The 21,073-nt window shown below is 38.4% G+C and overlaps 1 protein-coding gene across 5 annotated transcripts in view; it reads left to right on the top strand.

The window, feature by feature from the left end:
• Positions 1-1,029: 1,029 nt before the first annotated feature.
• LOC5579118 (sodium-dependent neutral amino acid transporter B(0)AT3) overlaps positions 1,030-21,073 on the top strand; it is a 106,458-nt gene continuing 86,414 nt past the window's right edge. For 4 of the 5 annotated variants that reach the window (XR_002502489.1, XM_021854025.1, XM_021854027.1 and 1 more), the window contains exon 1: positions 1,030-1,195. The gene's annotated coding sequence lies outside the window, so the exon portion shown is untranslated. Of the gene's footprint in view, positions 1,196-15,455; positions 15,608-21,073 lie in introns of those variants that run through there. The other variant, XR_002502490.1, reaches the window with a different exon arrangement.

Genomic DNA, 21,073 nt, shown 5'->3' with positions numbered 1-21,073 from the left:
TCTTAGGTGTCCAGATTTCGAGGCAAAACGGTATGTGGAAGTTCATCACATTAATAATCTCAGTTAAGAGCCTTCCTTAGTCGAGTGCCAAACGATAAACGAATGCAAAATGGAAACTTTGGCAAAGAAAGCTCTCAGTTAATATCTGCGGAAGTGATCATAAGAACACTATTTGCTTATGCTAAATAAAAATACTTTTCTTGAACGTTTCTTGCGAGAAATTTCCCACGCATCGCCCTTTGTAGAAACGCTGAAGAAAATCAGATCCAAGGTAGAAAACGCAATTGTGTAAGTTCCATTAAGTGAGATAAACGTCAATCTATATCAGGACTAAACTATATTCAAATATTTTTCTTAATTTGTAATACAATGTTTGTCGATTAAGATTGGTTTAAATGCATAGTTGCCAGTGGAAAAAAAAAAATATTTGTGTATAGCATATTTTTTATTCATAAGATAATAGAAATTGTTTTCACGGAAAGCAATATTCAGAAAACGGGGATGCGAAACCAATCGTGCCTATAATTTTGCACAAATATTTTGACGCCCCAATGAATCCGATTAAAAATTTGAAAGAAAAAAATTTATCACAATTACTCACCCGAGTACACCCGGACACATTCGGAACAAAATGGATAGCTACAATTCTCTTAGACAAAACGTTTTGTACGTTTCTGCTTATATAACTGTAAGTAATAAAAATTCTTCAATTCATCGAGAACAAATGGTATGGTTTGATTTGCATAATACACAACATAAGCATCCCTACAGCGTGCAATCATATCGCACACATCACTTTTTCATAATAGGTAACCGATCGGGAAGTTTGCTACTTCCACCAAGATTATTGCATGTCGCCCCCCAAAGCATGCCACAGTTCTATAGAACTACTTGAGCATACAACACACCCTAACTGGCAACCGGCAGTACCTACCTATAGGGAAAATTGCGAGGCGCATATGCTCTACTCTGCCCATGGAACGCGATCGGAGGTGAACGCTCATCGGGATTCATTCACGTTCGGCGCGTGGTCACCGATCAGTTTCCTTCGTGAGTTCAAACCGTGCGGTCGTGAAAAATCGAAAAACCAGTCAGCAGTTTTGGAAACGTCGAATTTTCTTCCACCCTTGTGCATCGTCTTTTCTCCCTCCCACCATTCAGGGAGCATAGTGGGTGGCACTACTGTGTTTAATCGGTATACATCATCGTTCGATATATCTACGTAGTCATATGCAAATTGGCAAAAAGAGCAGTTTGGGAGCGCTACTGACTGGGGCCTCCTCCTGTGTAAGCTGGCTTCCATCCATATAACTGCGACGGAAGCTGTGTAGCGCTCTGGCTGCTCTGGAGAAAAATCAATGCCAATCGGTGTCAGTGAAAATTTCGGAAAAGCTAGTGTGTGGATGGTGAAAAATTCGCTTAGCATGGCAATTGGATTACAATAGATAGCGCTGGAGTTTGAAGTGCACGGCGTGATGCTCTAGTGACTACAAGCGGATACGGAAACAACCCTAATTGGAAGCGGAAATTGCACTGATGAAAATTTGGATTTGCGACTCATCATTGTCGTTGTTGTTGCGGGGTTCAAATTCACGTTACATAACTGGAATCCTTGTTTGTGATTGTGGAAATCGAACTCTTTTAGTGAATTCATTACGAAAACTAAAATTGGAACCAACTCATAATATTTACCTTTGCCTAATTGCATAACATCCAAAAATTTTCGTCCAAAGGTTTTTCGCCTTTCTAAAACCTTGATGACGTCTGTTGGTGCTGGCAGGGAGAAAAAATGTGCTCTTCCTCGCATACAAGGATTTTCCGGGTTCGGGGTGCGAAAGCATAGCTTACCGTTTTGCGATGCACACAGTGGTTCGGCGAGAGGTGTTTTTAGGGTACCGAAATATGTAGTCCGTTTGTATTAGTGGCTTTCTTCGAGGTTAAATGTGTTTTGATAGTCGTCAATCAATATCAAATATAAAAAGGATTCAAATTGTTTGCGAATCAGTGGTAATATTTTTGTGTGATTTATGTCATATTTTTTAACGAACCTGTTCTCTACTCTTCAGTTTAGCGCAAAAAATGTTCGAATTTCCAATAAAGAACCCCATCGGTATAGTAACAATTAAATTTCTTAGATTACGACTGATAACAACTCGTTCCATGGATATGTATTCAAATCCAATCCATTTGGCTGATTGTGCAAATTCTTTTGGTTATGCTAATGTTCATTGGATTTAAAGGTTAAGAAACGCTGCGCTATTTAAAAAAATGTCGAGCAAGGTCGTCGCTCAGAAGGATGTCGAGCTGAATAAACTTTGGTAAAAATATTTACCCAATTTTAGTTAAAGCACGAAATCGATTGTCTAAAACAAATTTAATGCAAAAGTTAGAATCCATAGTGGAGCAAAAGTTGGCTGATTTAAATATAATGCATCAATGTTTTGGAACAGGCATGCCTACGCATTATCAGCTATGCGTCACTACGTAGCATAAAAATATACACTTAATTTGGATCTAAAATTTATTTCAAATAGGGTTAATTGTAGTATACCCCAAAACAGATATTTTCCGCAAAAATGGTATGACATTTTATATTTTTCTGACCTATTTCGCATGATCAGTGAAATCAAATACAGTGTCATTTTGATTTTGGCAACACGTCCAAAAGTTTCATGTTGCCGAAATTGTACTGTCTTTTCATGGTACAGGGTTCTTTTTCTAACACAATTTATTGTGAATTGAGAAATAAAGTTATCCTACAACCTAAGTTTTATTTAAATTGTAGAAATTGTTGATAATAATTCCCGGAATCTGACCAGTTTTGGAAAACCTCTTCCATTTTGGCACGGTGTTAAAATTAATGTTGTCTAAATCTAACGGTTGCCAAAATCGAATGGTTTCGTGTTGCCAAAATTTTGAGGATAATATGTAAATTCTTGGTGATTTGCAAGTTTTTTCGTGAGAAACTATATAACTTGATCTTTTGTAATACTATGGTACAAAATTAATGTCCACACCTTTGTGCAAAAACTAATGCTTCACAAAGCATTTTTATGATTAAGTCTGCCAACTTTCATATTTATTTATGTGCTTATATTTCTACAGAAATCAGTTCTTAGGTCCTAAAGACAACGAATCAACTATGTTTGTAACACTTTCGTTATCAAAAAATTCTTTTGTTGATTTGAAAAGTATTATATCTGGTTATATATAAGAAACTATGATTTTTTTATAAAGAATGCAAGCATGTTCGAAAATTCTATAAAATTGATATCAAATCGTGCAATTCAAATCAAAATATGTCTCATACAAAATATCAAGTCCTACATTGTATGCTACTTACTTGATAGTTGATTAGCAACAATTCCTAGCTATTGCGTTGAATCTACGCCGAATGAAAAAGTCTTCTCCATTGGACCCGGTTCTGGGCCAGTCGCTTCCAATCGCCGTGGACGTTAAGCGACCTTAAATCCACCTCAACTGCAAAAAGCCATCTAGTGCAAGGTTTGCCACGGAGGCGACGGCCTCTCCCTGGCTCTCTGCTGAATATTAGTTAAACTTGACGTTCCTCCAACATGCGAGCTACATGCCCAGCCCACCGCAGCCTGCTTACAGCTGCAATACGCCTTTTTGCCCGCGGGTAGCATCATTTTCGCAAGTCACTAGTGTTCCAAGGTACACAAATATTTCAATTTCTTCTAAATTATCACCACCTAACACCACCTCACTACCAACATCATCTATGGGTCCACGGTGTCTACCAGCGACAATGTATTTTGTCTTTGTAGTATTGAAAATTAGCCCAACTCGCGTTGTCTCCATGTTAAATATGTCGATATCGTCCGCAAAACCAAGGAGCATATATAGTGCCGTTCCTATGCACACAAGCTATCCTTCTTGCTCCTTCTAACGATATATTAAACAATACATTTGAAAGTGCATCGCAATGCTTGAATCGGTCTAAGGTTGCGAATGATATTGAAATCTCATCCGCAACCCGTATACTTTATTCGATCCTTCCAACGAATCCTTGGACGAACCAGTCTAATTAGCTTCACCGGAAAACCATGTTCCATCATTGTCTCCTACAGCTTGTTTCTTTTCACTGAATCGTACGCCGCCTTGAAATCGATGAACAGATGATGAGTCTGTTAGTTATAATCCAGGAATTTATCGAGGATCTATCGAAGGGTTAACATTAGATCTGACGTTGATCGGCCCTCACGAAAACCAGCTTTGTATTTGCCGACGAAAGACTCTTCAATCGGTCTCAATCTGTATAACAGACAGAATACGTGACATTATTTTGTACACCGATTTGAGGAGCGTTATTCCTCGGTGATTGGCGTACTCTAATCTATCTTTTTTGAACAGAGGGTAAATGAGGCCATCCATCCAGCTAGCAGGCAATTCTTCTTCCCTATATCCTTAGTAGTATATGATGAATTATTCTATGCAACTGCTCACTACACTGCTTGAGAAGCTCGGTCGGGAGCTCATCCTTTCCAGCAGCCTTGTTGTTCTTCAACTCTTCAATCGCCTAGTAATGTTTCGAAGTGCTCTCTCCACTTGGCAGCCACCATCGTTTTATTTGTCAGCAATTACCTTAGTGATCCGAGACAATGTTAGGACCCCTGAATTTCGTAACATCGATGACATCTGAGCAATGTCGCAAATATGTATCACCATGCAAGTGCCTCCAGGTGTTCTTCGGATTATCCAAAGTAGGTGCTGCTGATGGCCATCCCACTAGCACCAGCGATGGACCAATGCACGAGTTCACTAATTTGACGTTTGAGCGGTGCCGAATTCACTCGTTACCATAGTCACGTAAATAACACGGCATCGCTCAAACGTCAGATAGTGAACTCGTGCATCGGTCCATAGTCACTAGTCGTAGGCCGTTGTCATTGGTAACGGAGTGAAGGCTTTCCTTACCGATGATTGGACGGAAAAAGTCCTCTCTTCCATACTGCACGTTTGCATCTCCGATGACGATTTTTACGTCGTGTTTTGGGCATCATCAACATTTTATGCTAGGTAGGGTAAAATATCAAAACTTTTAATGAATCATAGCTTAAATTTCATTCAAACATCAATAAAAACACGTACCGGATAGTGATGGGCGATTTTGAGTCAATTTTCCGAACAACGATTTTTGTTGGTTCCGAGTGAATCGATTTTTTTTTTTTTCATTTGAATCATTTCGATTCAAAATTATGATTTTTTTTTTCAACTTTTCAATTAGTTGATTAACTATAAACCTAGTGTTGAACCAGCCTTGAAATATTCCAAACGTTATTTAATTGAAGGAATTTAATACTCAAATACCATAGCTTGAAAATCAAATCGATTCAAAAACATAGATTCAAACGATTCGATTAATTCGGTGAATCGATTAGACATAACGAATTTGAATCGATTCAGTAACATCAATGTTCTTATTAAATTTGCCCAAAGCTAGAGCCGGAACATTTCTAAATGCTGCGACGGATTCAGCAATCTCAAATTTACTGGAGACATATTATTTGGTTTTTTAATCATGCGAAAAGGTTATTTTGATTCCGCTTTGCATCAGTGTGAGCGATAATGGTATAATCTTTCTAAACAATTCAGTGATAACAAACTGCAACAAAATGTAAACTTTTCTACAGCTTCGATTTCTCTCTTTCTTTTGTAATTTTCTAGAAGATTTTAACTCAAATCTAAAAATTTCAATGTTCCTGTATCCAAACGTTTGGTAAAGGGTAAGGTGCCGTTTTGAATTGCTCAGAAAGTATAATATTTTGTTGGTTTTGATTCCCATTTTTCCATAACAGAAAGTTTTCCAGAAACCTAATCCATTATTGGACAGAAATTGCTAAGTGGGAACATACATTTGAATAGAATACAAGTCTCGTTAGGTGAAAAAAGAGCAGTAAATAATACTCTTCACTAAAATCAGTATTGTATGGAATAGATAACTCGTATTAATATCTATATCATATACGTAGGTGCTTAAATGTTCTTGTGTATAAATCTATTGTCCTAAATTACCAAAGTTGATACCGAGAAGATCCAATTAAGCCAACGTTATTTGATACTTGACTAGAAGATACAGTACATATAGTGATTGTACTAAAACTTTAAAGCGAGATAAATAAGTCATGTAGACAGCATCTAAATATTAGCTTTAGTTTCAACTTGTGAAGTTTTGATCTGCTTAAAGAAGTTGAAGGTATGTAGACATAACTTTTAAAGTCATATTTATGAAAAAGATCCAATATCAATTGAATTGAATTGTAAATCAGAGAAAACCATTTCAGAGGCAATTCTAAAACAGTGGGGATACATAGTCCAGTTTATTTGTTTTTAAACAGAGAACTAATACCGAAATTTCCAATCAATTATTCCACATTCAATGTCTAGGGTAGGTGTATCACCACGGGAATTACTATTGTCACAGCTGGTACACTTTCCTCAGTTATTCTTCAGCGTATGGTTTGAGTGTGCAGTTGGAGTTCTTATGAACTTGAGGAGACAAGGGTGTGAAAATTACCCAAAAATATTGATAAAATTATCACTAGAAGTAAACTAATCCTAGAATTAGTTTCAACACCGCAAACTAATTGAACATGCTCACGGTAAAGTGGGACGCTATTCTAGCTTGGAAAACAACACATTTTTTGTATTGATTTTATTTTAGCCAGTTTTCGGAAGTAATCGGTCAGATTTCCATTTGGCCCAGATTTCCCAATGATAATAAAGAAGTTTTTTGCAATTCGAACATCTAAATGAGTGTTATTTGTTTTATTCATTTATTCTACAACGGGTGACATAAGTGAGTCGTTGGAGTTTATTTTGAATTTCAGGGGAAATGAGAGTCGGATATGAAACTTCAAAAATGTCAATATAGGTAAACCAGTCATAACCTGATTTTACACACCATAAACTGATCCCACCAGTCTGTTGGTGTACTTCATAAGTTATGCTACTTTCTCATCTTGAATTTTCAAGTCTCCTAAAAGTGCAGGAAAAAATGTTGAGACAAACAAATTGTATCATGGGTAATGTGATCATGATGAGAATTTTATCTATGGAAATAAAATGAAATTAAGGTTCTCTGGAAGATTGATGATTTGATTTGGAATGTCACTCATATTGTTCCAACACTAAATTATCTTTCACCAATATTACATTTTAGGTCGTAATTCGGGTTGCGCACAATACGAAGTATTCGCTTGTAACGTTTCTTAGCCTAGTGGTAACATCCGCGGCTGCAAAGCAAAGACATGCAATAAATGTCTCTGCTTGATACACGGCCGTTGTAGGATCTTTTCGTAATGGAAATTTTCTTGACTTAAACGATCACTTCGACATCTGGTGGCTAGTAGGAGAACCGTTAAAAAAGAGGATGGGTTGAGAACGGACCGTGTGCAGCATATGAACGAGCACACAATTTACCCTTTTCTCGGAATTGTTATTTTAAAGACAATCAGAGAGCATTGAAAAACATGATAAGCTTTTTTTCCTTTGAAAATGTAAAGATCCGGTCAGTGCTCATATACGATTAATGGGATAAAATTGGAAAATTGATGTTTGGCAACATAGGTTATAAACTTTCGGATTCTTTGTTAGTGGTTAAATTGGTTGCGAAATCACGCGTATCGCAAGAATGAAGGGTCAACATGATTATGCCAATAGAAAATAGTTCACTAATGAATTGATTATGACCTAATTCTTGGGTTGAAAAATTGAATTTTGGATGTAAACAAACATTTTCAGTGACATTTCTCTCCTTTTTCCCCAGTGACCTCTTTGATGGTGGCGCATTATATTTGCCTATATTAAAATCGTATTGAGACCATGCAAAAACAATTCTCCGCACTCCAAATGATGATAAAAATCTTCAACATTATTGTCGAGACCATGATACAATCAATATTATTCATTAAAAAACTGAAAACTGAATGTTTTTTAAATTTTAAATCTGTGAAATTATTAGAAAGTCTTACATGTTGTGCCTTAAAAAACATCCAGTTTTTCTCTTCAAGTTCCAATTCTCCGAAAAATTCGTTTTTTCCTGAGCCACTGTTCACCGAACTCAACTGGGTATCAACCCCCATTTGCCACTGTGTGCGTGCCAACGGGATACGAATCCTTCGGGGACCGAGTCAAAGTGTTCACCAAACACCAGTGGTCGGTTATTCGTTCGTGCCCGAGTGTAAGTGAATCCGAACCCCGTTCTGAATTCGATGGAATATTCCAACCTTGCACGCCATTCACTTCAACAATAACGCGAGGGGTGTCCCGATGGTCTAAGTGGGGCGAAAGGCGAATTTCATCCCCATCAGGTTTGGTCGCTCACGTGCTTCTGCCGGTGAAATGACACTCACACATATACAGTGTACCAGACAACATTAGTCATAAGAACCAGTGCGGTGGGTTGTGGTACGTTGGGGGGTGTTTGCAGAGCGGGAAATGTTGTTGCGAAACGTGTGTGGAGGCGTTTCAAGAAGGACTGAATGGCGAAACTGTCGCGTGGGTGGTTTGCAGATCGTTATCAGGCAGGTGGCGATTTTGTGTTGTTGTTAGGGCTTGATATGGTTTATTAAACACGGTATGGCGTTGAAGGGTGAAATAAGTTAAAATCTCATGAGCGATGTAGGGGAGAATGTTTCAGAATTAATTAGTCCGGTTTTTATGGCGATCTACACACTCAATCACATTGAGGAATAGTCATATGTACACTACCCATCATAAGTATGGAATCGCGTATTGCAACACTCATACTGAATAACGCAACACCTTGAAAAGATTTGCATCACCTAAAATGAATATTATCTCATTTTTCTGCGGTGCTAGATCAATGTATATTTGAAGTCATCTTTAAAAATACGTCTTTGAACCCCTGCGATTTTTTATTTTTATTGAAAAAACTTTTATGACTGGAAGTTGGGCGATGCTAAACTTGAAAGTGCTGCAATGATTAAATATCGTTTTCCGTTATCTAAAATCGATCTAAGCACGTTTAAGCAATTTATTCGCAAATTTATGCATTTTGTTGTTTGAACTTTTTAATTATTATGGTTAATCATTCCTATCTTTTTTATTTTTTCTAAAAGCCTGTCCTGGTTATCGATTTTTGACAATAAAAAAAACGAATTTTACGATACTTTTGAAAATACTTAAATGTTAATTTATTCTTGGAATATATTTTATTTTCCGTGTAATCAATAAAACAACAGATTTAAAATTATTTCGATATCATCAAGCTATTCTTCTGTGACAGGTTGATTGTAAAAAAACACCCAGGAATTACGACTGAAAATACTAAAACCCTTTATTGTTTGAGTTATTGGTGAAATAAGGCGCGTCATGGTGTGGGTTAGATTCCCGCATTAGACTTGTTGGGGAACTAGGTATAAAATGATCTTTAGGGGTAAAACGCGCCACCGCAATATCTCCATGACAAAAGATAATTTAGTCAAATCCGATCATTCCATACGATATAAATATAAATTTTAGTGCCTCCCACGGAAAACACTTCCCGAATTTCACATAAAAACAACCCAAAAAACGATTTTGGCAACCATAGGAGTAAATGGCGTGGAGCAAATTACGCCAACCTAATGGTTGCTCAGAAACCATCGGATCATGCAAATTCCCAAACTCAAATGGGACATAGAACTTATAGTATCTGCCGCATAATACAGAAAATTGCTGGATTTTTACATAAAAATTCGTTTGGAATTGAGATGACGCGTTAAATCGTTGATTATGGTTTCATTGCTTTTAAATTCAATTTCTAAGCTATGATTGCCTCAATCCAATGACTGGTTTTAGTAATTGTTAACTAATTTATGTAACTTTCCAGTGAACCCAATTATATAACGTTTTTTCCGATATTCACAGTCAAAATTGAGTTTTTTTTCTATACTTACTTATTTAGCTTTACATCAATTATCTTGATAAATCCTCGCCAACAATATTTCGCCAATTCCCTCGGTTCATGGCCGCTTCTCTCCATCCTCGACTGTGACCCACGCTCTCCAGGTCCTGGTGTACCTGGTCAATCCACCTAGCTCGTTGCGCCCCACGCCTTCTTGTTCCGACCGGATTCGTGGCGAACACCATCTTTACAGGGTTGTTGTCCGGCATTCTTGCAACATGCCCTGCCCAGCGTATCCTTCCAGCTTTAGCTACCTTCACGATACTGGGTTCGCCGTAGAGTTGAGCGAGCTCGTGGTTCATCGTTCGCCGCCACACGCCGTTCTCCTGCACGCCGCCGAAGATCGTCCTTAGCACTCGGCGTTCGAAAACCCCAAGAGCTTGCAAGTCCTCCTCGAGCATAGTCCACGCCTCATGCCCATAGAGGACTACCGGTCTTATGAGCGTTTTGTACATCGAGCATTTGGTGCGGGAGAGAATCTTTCTTGACCGCAGTTTCTTCTGGAGCCCATAGTAGGCACGACTTCCGCTGATGATGCGCCTTCGTATTTCCCGACTAACATTGTTGTCAGCCGTCAACAAGGACCCGAGGTAGACGAACTCGTCCACCACCTCGAAGTTATCTCCGTCTATCGTAACACTGCTTCCTAGGCGGGCCCTGTCGCGCTCAGTTCCGCCAACCAGCATGTACTTTGTTTTCGACGCATTCACCATTAGCCCGACTCTTGTTGCTTCGCGTTTCAGGCGGGTGAACAAATCTGCCACCGTTTCAAATTTTCTCCCAATAATATCCATGTCGTCCGCGAAGCAAACAAATTGTCCGGATCTCGTGAAAATCGTGCCTCGACTGTTAAGTCCGGCTCTCCGCATGACACCTTCAAGCGCAATATTGAACAACAGGCACGAAAGTCCGTCGCCCTGTCGTAGTCCCCGCCGAGACTCGAACGAACTGGAGTGTTCGCCCGAGATCTTCACGCAGTTTTGCACACCGTCCATCGTTGCTCTGATCAATCTTGTGAGCTTCCCGGGAAAGCTGTTCTCGTCCATGATTTTCCATAGCTCTATGCGGTCGATACTATCGTATGCCGCCTTGAAATCGATGAACAAATGGTGCGTAGGGACCTGGTACTCACGGCATTTCTGGAGGATTTGCCGCACGGAAAAGATCTGGTCCGTTGTCGAGCGGCCGTCGATGAAACCTGCTTGATAACTTCCCACGAACTCGTTTGCTATAGGTGATAGACGACGGAAGAGAATCTGGGATAGCACTTTATAGGCGGCGTTTAGGATGGTGATTGCACGATAATTTTCACACTCCAGTTTGTCGTCCTTTTTGTAGATAGGGCATATAACGCCTTGCTTCCACTCCTCCGGTAGCTGTTCCGTTTCCCAGATTCTGACTATCAGCCGATGCAGACAAGCGGCCAACCTGTCCGGGCCCATCTTGATGAGTTCAGCTCCGATACCATCCTTGCCAGCGGCTTTGTTGTTCTTGAGCTGTTGAATGGCATCCTTAACTTCCCCCATAGTGGAAGCTGGTTGATTTCCGCTGTCCGCTGTACTGACGTAGCCATCGCCTTCGTTGTCCTGACCTTCTGTGCCCGTGTTCTCTGCGCCATTCAGGTGTTCATCGTAATGCTGCTTCGATCTTTCGATCACCTCGCGTCCGTCCGTCAAGATGCTCCCATCCTTATCCCGGTACATCTCAGCTCGCGGCACGAAGCCTTTGCTGGATGTGTTGAGCTTCTGATAGAACTTCCGCGTTTCTTGAGAACGGTACAGCAACTCCATCTCTTGGCATTCCACCTCTTCCAGGCGGCGCTTTTTGTCCCGGAATAGGCGGGTTTGCTGTTTCCGCTTCAGTGTGTATCGTTCCACGTTTTGCCGCGTACCATGCTGCAGCATTACAGCCCGCGCTGCATTCTTCTCCTCTAAAACCACCTGGCACTCCTCGTCGAACCAATCGTTTCTTGAGCTCCGTTCCACATATCCGACAACGCTTTCGGCAGCGTCGTTAATGGCTGCTTTGACTGTCCTCCAGCAGTCCTCAAGAGGGGCCCTATCGAGCTCGCCCTCATTCGGCAACGCTGCCTCAAGATGCTGCGCGTACGCATTGGCGACATCCGGTTGTTTCAGCCGCTCGAGATTGTACCGGGGTGGGCGTCGGTACCGTACATTGTTGATGACGGATAGTTTTGGGCGCAGTTTCACCATCACCAGGTAGTGGTCGGAGTCAATGTTGGAGCCACGATAGGTTCTGACGTCGGTTATGTCGGAGAAGTGCCGTCCATCGATCAAAACGTGGTCGATTTGCGATTCTGTCTGCTGAGGTGATCTCCAGGTGTACCGATACGGGAGGCTTTTTTCTATAGGAGGCGCTATTACCTCGTCTTCCCTTTGCCTTTCTTCTGAAATGATTCACTGCTGTGCCATCCTTGACCGTTGTATAGTGTAATGTCGGTTCAGCTCGATGGTTTGAGACAACATCCTATGTGTTTTAAAACACTGTTGTTTTGTTTGGTCCCTTTAATGTCGAGTCAGGGAGATTTGACTGTATTCCTTGGAAAACTCAGAACATCGAAATAATAAAATTACTTCAAAATATCAATTTATTCAAACAATTTCAAAACTTTTGTAGTGAAACATTCCGCATAGATTCAAGCAAAATGGGCATTTGGCATACTTAATAAGAATTACAGTCAACTCTCCATAACTCTATAAGGTACCGCGGGGCAAGTGGGAACGAAAAAAACGATAGTTCAAACAAATTGTTCAATAAAATTTTCAAATGTCAATATTTTTCAAATCCAACAACACAATCACGTTTTGGCAACATATTTGCTGGTGTGTGCATGAAACTAATCGAATGATTTCGAAAATGTGAAAACCTTAGAAGAAAGTTTTAGAATGAGCCAATGGACGCAGTTACCTCGCTAAGCGGGGCAAGTGGGACACATCCAATTTCATGCGTCAATCCACATCAGTAAGTCAACCATTACAATAATAGGATTGATGTCATAGATTTTCAAAATATATCATTTATAAGTTGTAAATTAAAATGTAGCACAAAAACAATCAATAATTGACGAAATTATAAATATGTTTTGTTATTATTTATATGCATGGCAGAAAACCACCTTATGAGATGGAATGGTTTTCCATCACTACTCAATTTGGTAGAAATATCAAATAAAGTTCAAATGACATAGAAAAGTAATCGTTCTCATGATGCATTTCAAATTTAAGCTGTGTGTTTGTTCAATTTTGAAGTCGTATTTCAAAAATAAAAAAATTAATAAAAAATAAAGAATAATAACACTTGTCTTCTCCCTCTTATGCAATTACGTAATTTGAGGTTGATCTTTTTTGATAAAAATCATTTGTTTGAATGTTTTAGTGCTACTCTCTAGCAAAATGTATGAAACGTGTACGAAAAGTTTTGATTCTGGTTTTTGTTTTGATAGGTCCCACTTACCCCAGGTACAAATATATATTGGGATAAGATAGACTATCGAAAATTTCATTTGAAATAAAAACAAAATACTGGTTTATCGTTAGCAGCTTGTAATAATACTAAAAATTATAGCTTACTGATGGAAATTCGATTTAAAACACGTTTATTTTTTGCGAGTCAATGCAAGACATGAAACGTGTCAATTTGTCATGCAAGTTGAAAATGGCGCTGAACTGACAACTGTTACATGAACCAAATGGTAATAAAAATAACAATATGTTTAACATCTATTAATGATTGTAACCCATTCAAAAAGAATTCTTAAGGTATCAGATTTGACATCATATCATAACGATATTCACCTCACTGAAAAACCTCAAGTCTTCCGTGCTAAAAATTACGTCATTTCTAATTTTCAAACGTGGTTTTCTTAAATCTCAGTTTTCGTTGATATTTTCACTTTATTTGACCTACGTATCAACTCGAACACTCAGATTTATGCTTAAATCGTCCGTGCGTGATAAAAGTTCATCGAAATTTGTTTTTTCTCGGTAAAAGGCACGGTGTTCATTTTACCATCCCTGTTCATTTTACCACCACTTCCCCTATCGAATTAAACGACACAAAACCAGTGCAAATGCGATCCAAGGGACCATAGAGTTAGCCATGAAAACCAACTTTTACTATGGTTCTCTAACTCGATATCGAGTTACGAAATATCGAGTATGGGAAAGTTGTCTGAATATGCATGTTTAAAATGCCTCCTATTCTTTTATGAATCGACTTTATACTAAACGTCCTTAGAGCCCTTATGCGAAATGATTCACCCTAAACCACACAGTCGTGTGTAAACTGTCTTATCAATGGAAAATAACTAAATTAACCGGTACGAAAAACATACATTGCGCCACCGTAATCTTGTATGTTTCATAGAACTGTTATAATGCTAAATGCCATATACGGTGCTTCCTCTGTTTTGATGCAGTGAGTGCCGAAAGAGTTAACTTCAATTATCCATCTCTCATGTAAAATTTATAAGGGATAGGACTAAAGGCTTGTTCAAATTCTATGAAAACTCACTTGCATGGATTTTGTTTGAAGGGCTATCCAGAGTTTGAAGTATCACTGCGATGTCAGGAATATTATTAGACAAACTTGATTCGAACCATTCGTGGAGCGGAATTGTTACATTAATGAAAGGCAAATGTGAATTCAACCATCGAACGGTTTATCCATGACATATCTTTTGGGATATATCTGCTGTAAAATTATTTTTAGTTTTGAAGCTGAAAACATTTTCTCATATAAACCGTCGACCTTCCTAAAGATGCAATGAATTTGAATATGTAGCGTGTAACGTTTGCATCTCCAATCAGTACGTTAAATGTGTTCAAATGTTTCATACATTCGCAGCATATTTCTCCCAAAAGCCTCCGATATGTGGACAACTCAGTAGGGGTATGGCACTTTCAATGTTTCCAAACAAAAGAAACACCATTGCTTCTAGACTACCAACTGCAACGTTGCTTATCTTTTGTTTGTTTTCCCTTTCTACTGTATACTGTCATTTCGATACTATAGCGCACTATTCTTGCCAAGCACACTAGGTATAGAATTCGCGCAATTGGTGCACTTGACATCGTCGTCATCCGACGACAACGACAGATCACATTTCAGCGTGGGCTTGCACATGCTGTTGTTGCAGCTTCTGCGAGGAAATGCCATCGACATCGCCGCAAACGAAAAACCATTCGGAAAATGTGCTCTTCAACCTCCTGTAGGTGGTTGTGTTGGTTCAGTGGGTGGTGGGTGGCGCCCGTGGAGCCGTTCCTTTCTCTCTCTTCCATTAGTTCACACCAATACACAGAACGGTGAAGGCTAGGATGAACTTGGCTCAGTATTCTCTTCCCTGGTTCAGACTATCTCTAATGGTGAATCCTGGGAGCGTTGGTTCGGAGTGAACCCCCAATTCACGAAGCGCATAAATCGACACGAAGGCCAATAGCGGTATCGTTAGTAGAACTAAAGGGCTGATTCCTCTAGAAGACCGAACCAGAGCAGCTCAATGCAATGGCCTTCTTCATTCCGTAGTCAACCTTCGATCGTGCTGGTCGGTTCAATAGTGCCAGTGAAGCGGTTTTTGTTTTCAATCAACCGCCCCCTCGTGTCGTGTCGTGTTCCCCTCTCGCTCAAATACGAGGTCGTCGTGGAAAATCTTGTCGAGTGCGTAAATATTTCAGGCTTGTTTTGAGTCGCCAGCTACTCAGTAATCAACATAGACGGACGAAAGGAAAATTATAGATTTGCAAGAATATAGATAAACATCTCTCCATCGAAGGGAAGAAAAGGGGAGCCACTTGAGTGTGTGGCCCACCCGGCCACAGTTTTCCCCACCCACCGGTAGCCGAAGCGGGCTGCAGTGTTGGGCAGCAGTGGGTGGATTCCATGTGAGCAAAGTGCTGCTCTACTATACTTGGTCGGAACCAGACACGGCGGCAGGCTGATATCGATTTTTTCAACCCTGAGAACGGAGCGTGGTGAAATGTGGGAAAGTGTGGAAAAATTGACGTGTGAGATTTCCGGTGCAATCTGTATTGGGCTAGGCTCGTGTACCATCACCGGCGCGAGAAAGCGAAGTCCATCAATCAATACGGGAAATCGCAGAAAGGAAGATGCGAGCCGGAATCAAAGTGCCGCGTCGATTATGCATTAAGTGTCGATAGTGTGCTCCATTGATTGGAATGAATTGAGATTGATCACATCGTGGATCAAATGTGTGAATAATTGGGGTGGAAAGTAGGCCTCGCGCTGTTTTGATTGGAGGAAAATTAATCGATGGACTTTTTTCTAAACTGGTAAACTAGACTGATGGTACGAGAAAATTTACATGCCTACGATATTTCCCTAGAGATTTGAAGCACATTTAATTGACAATTGCGTCGAATGGCGAATGATATGATATATGGAAATAAAACGAACTTTGACAATATCACTGCAGAACACGGTTTTGTCTCAAGTACCAAGATATCGCTATTTACTTAATTGGCGATTGCTGATTCCATTGCGGTTTACAAAAGTATCATAGCAAGTCTAGATATCGATATTGAGATATCGGATGTTAAAAATGCAAAATTTGACGATTTCAGCCAACTTGCATGCAAGTTCTACAGCTTGTGTGACGATTTATTTATAGTTTCGATGTTCAAAAGATATTTTTTATGCGCTGTCGAGGCAACACATTTAGAAAAACTTAACATAGAGATACAACCATTAATTCGAAAAGCTAGGTTCTGATATAACTTTCCCGATAATTTCGATTGTCGTTTTGAGTGTGATGAATTAAAATCTCTAACACGCTTTAACCATTTCACAAGTCTAATTGTGACAACGAAAATAATAAAAGATTGACATAAGCGCATTTTTTTGTCATTTTAAACCAAAGCTTTTGATACTTTGAGTGTTTCTGTTGAAACATAGCTTGGTAAATATACTTTCATAGCTGCCTATTTGCCTTTTCAATGCACTGGACAGCAGTTTCCGTTACATCAAACTGACTTGCGGAAATTGACTCGCAATAAATCTGTTTTTTGTCATTGTCTTACCAAAAACCGCTGGTGAAAAAATTTTCAAACCACTTCCAAAGGATGAATGTTATTTGATATACAGAAATCTTATCAAAATTAAATTTCTACGTTCCTTCTAGGCAACTACGAAATCGTAACTTATTCTTGACAAATCATCATCGAACAAATTATGCCAGAAACGGGCCTCTAAATCAAATGATGGCCATTTACAATCAACATTGCGAAACTATTGACTTTACCATGTCTCGGCAAAATCTAAAAACATACTTCAAATCCATTAGGAGGAACAAATAACTCTCCAAAAACTTATGCATACCATATTTTGGTATCATACCAAAATTAGGTATTGTTCAGTTGTTAATACCTCAATTTGGTATTATAATGGTATTGAAAACAAATCTTTAAAAGAATTAAAAATACTTCATTGAGGTATTAAACAGCTATTGAGGTCTTCTGGAGGTATTGAACTACTATAGAAAAATTTCATTTTTATATGAAAATCCATCAAGTATTATTGAGGTATTACAATACCTGATCTAATTATCAGTTTGGTGTTCGTAGAATATGCTTGAGATATTATATGAGGTATTTTACCTCTTATGCAGGGCTCATTCATACCTCATTCAGGTTGTAAGTATTGGAAGTTATCTGGTATGGAATACCTTAGTTTGGTATTCAGAAGTTATTTTCTTCTGCTCGGGATCCTTGATGCATCTTAAAAACGTGAGGATAATGCGATTTTAACGCACTCGCGATCTGATTATTCCTAATTAATAATTTATCTTAAGAAATCAAAAGTTTTAAAATAAAATGTCCCAATTGGAAATTATTTGAAGTTATGAAAAAACCTTGAAAACCAATCCTGGCATTGAAAGACGAAAACAAATTAATACTAACAAATTGCGAAAAAGCTTGCTATGCAATTTGAAAGCCCACACATTTTTAATTTAGGACTCCGATTGATATCCAATCAAAAATCAAATTACTCGGGATTTCCAAAGCATTCTCAATCAAGAGAAAGTTTTCGAATATTCCTGGACGACTGATTTGTAAGAAGCGAAAACTATTGTGAAAAAAATCAAAAATAAGAAGGCCGCTGGCGAAGCGGATGACATAGACCTCCAAAATAATACAAATACGGCTTGCGTGACATCTGAAGTAGATTGCAAAAAAGTATGGATATTTTTTCTTCATACTAACAAAAATGAAAGATTTCTCCTAATGCTTCCACAACTCTACTTATAGTATTCCCAAAAATACCAAAAGATCTTCATTTGAATTAATAAACAACCGAATTTTGTACATTACCATTTAATTTCGCTAGAGTTTGTTTCCTTTGTCAGATACGCGTATTTCGACCTGAACTGTAAGGCCGTCCTCAATGTCGTATACTAGATTTGACTTTTATAAACCTTCAAGCAGACATGTTGTTACTATATGAGGGATCCTAATAAATACGTCAAACGAAGTTAAGTATCTATAGCTCATGCTAGATAAATATTTAAACTTCAAAAACAACATTGAGGGCATTCCAGCTAAATGTAACAATGAACCATGAAATGATACTAATAAAAGCATTAACGTGCTTGTCTCTTTAAAAAAAAGAATCAAATTAAACTTGTTTAGTGTTACGAACTTGATCGTTTGTTTTCTGCATCAAAATGGTTTCGCAGACTCAATTCGATGATAATGCTGTATTTTATTCCAGCCAATTGTATATTTTGTAAAATGTACGAACACGTTTCATCGATTGCACTGAAACTCCAAAACTCGTACTGTTTAACGAAAGATTAGAACCTTATGATTCAGAGGTGGATATCAGTATGACATAGATGAATTTCGATTACAAAATGCTATGTATAATTACAAAACTGTTTACGTACATGCTATGACACGGTTTCATTGCCGAAAATAACGAATGATTTCTTCTGAATGGTAAAGAGGACGAGCTGTTTAATTTTCTTATAGTTAATAACGTGCATATAGCAGGTATTACCGAAACGTATTTAAAACCTGGATCTAAACTCCAGAGAGAGCCTAACTTTTTTGTTCATCGTTATGATCGACTTGATGGGGCATGTGGGGGAGTTGCAATCATCATTCTTAGGCGTATAAAACATCAACTGTTTGCTTCATTTGAAACTAAAGTTTTTGAATCTTTTGGTGTTTCAGTTGAAACACAGCTTGGTAAATATGCTTTCATAACTGCCTTTTTGCCTTTTCAATGCTCTGGACAGCAAGTTAATTAGCTCCAAACTGACTTGCAAAAATTGATTCGCAAAAAGTCAAAAAATTTTGTCATTGGTTACTTTAATGCAAAACATCGGTCATGGAATAATTCTCAAAGTAATTCCAACGGCAGAATTTTATTTGATGAGTGCTCTTCAGGATATTTCTCAATTCAATACCCTGATAGCCCTACATGTTTTTCCTCTTCTAGAAATCCATCTACGATTGACTTGGTCTTAACCGACTCAAGTGATCTTTGTAGCCAATTAGTTACTCATGCTGATTTTGATTCTGATTATGTCCCTGTTAGATTTCAAATATCCCATGAAGCGATTCTCAATCCTATCAGCTCCACTTTCAATTATTTTCGAGCCGACTGGAATACATATGAAACGTATATTGACTCTAATCTTGATGTTAACATTTCTTTACAAACTAAAATTGATATTGACAATGCTCTTGAAACTTTAACAAATTCCATTGTTGAAGCCAGGAGTATTGCAATTCCAAAATGTGAAGTAAAATTTGAATCCGTGATTATTGACGATGATCTTAAACTCTTGATCCGTCTTAAAAACGTGAGGCGATGGCAATTTCAATGCACTCGCGATCCTGCTATGAAAATTATATGACAGGATTTGCAGAAAGAAATCAAGAAACGTTTTGCCCAATTAAGGAACACAAATTTTTAAAATAAGATTTCTCAGTTGGCTCTAAGCTCTTTTGGAAATTATCTAAAATTTTGAAAAAACCTCAGAAGCCAATACCGGCATTGAAAGAAGAAAACAAATTATTACTAACTAATTGCAAAAAAGCTCAAAAACTTGCTATGCATTTTGAAAGCGCGCACAATTTTAATTTAGGACTTACTAGTCCAATTGAAAATCAAGTTACTCAGGACTTCGAAAATATTCTCAATCAAGAGAACGTTTTCGAAAATGCCTGGGAGACTGATTTGGAAGAAGTGAGAATCATTATTAAAAAATTCAAAAATATGAAAGCTCCTGGCGATGATGGCATTTTCTACATCCTCATCAAGAAACTTCCAGAAAGTAGCTTATCATTTTTAGTTGACATATTTAACAAATGTTTTCAATTAGCTAATTTTCCTGACAAATGGAAAAATGCTGAGGTTGTTCCAATTTTAAAATCAGGCAAAAATCCTGCAGAAGCTTCTAGCTATCGTCCAATCAGTTTGCTTTCATCCATCAGTAAACTTTTTGAAAAGGTCGTTTTGAACAGAATGATGGCCCACATCAACGAAAATTCATTTTTTGCCAATCACCAGTTCGGATTCCGCCATGGACACGTGTAACAAATTTGATTCGTTCCAACAAATCTGAAGGCTATTCTACTGGTCTTGTTCTTCTAGACATAGAAAAAGCATTCGACAGTGTTTGGCATGAAGGTTTGATCGTAAAATTAAAAAACTTTAATTTTCCAACAATTCAAGAATAATTCAAAGTTATCTGTCAAATCGTACACTTCAGGTTAATTATCAGTACTCCAGATCTGAAAGACTTCCTGTAAGAGCTGGTGTTCCTCAAGGCAGCATTTAGGGACCAATATTATACAATATTTTCACATCTGACTTACCTGAGTTCAGTGATGCATTTTGAACTGAACGCGAGCCAAAAATGAACGGAGCACGTTCAAATTTTGAACAAGAACGCAGTAAACATTGAACTTTCGAGCCAGAGCCTGTCGTTTCTTAGAACGCAATGCAGTACAACAGTAATCAAAACTTGGGTTTAGGTTTAAAACAACTTTGGCACGTTCAGATGCCGTGAAATCTGTCAAAACCATCTGCGTTCAGTTTTCTGCTCTCTAGCGTACACATTTTTGAACTGAACAATGAGCAAGCCTACTTAATCAC

This window comes from Aedes aegypti, chromosome 3, assembly GCF_002204515.2.
Source record: "Aedes aegypti strain LVP_AGWG chromosome 3, AaegL5.0 Primary Assembly, whole genome shotgun sequence".
NCBI lineage: Eukaryota > Metazoa > Arthropoda > Insecta > Diptera > Culicidae > Aedes > Aedes aegypti.
This window is presented reverse-complemented; position numbering and strand designations above follow the sequence as displayed.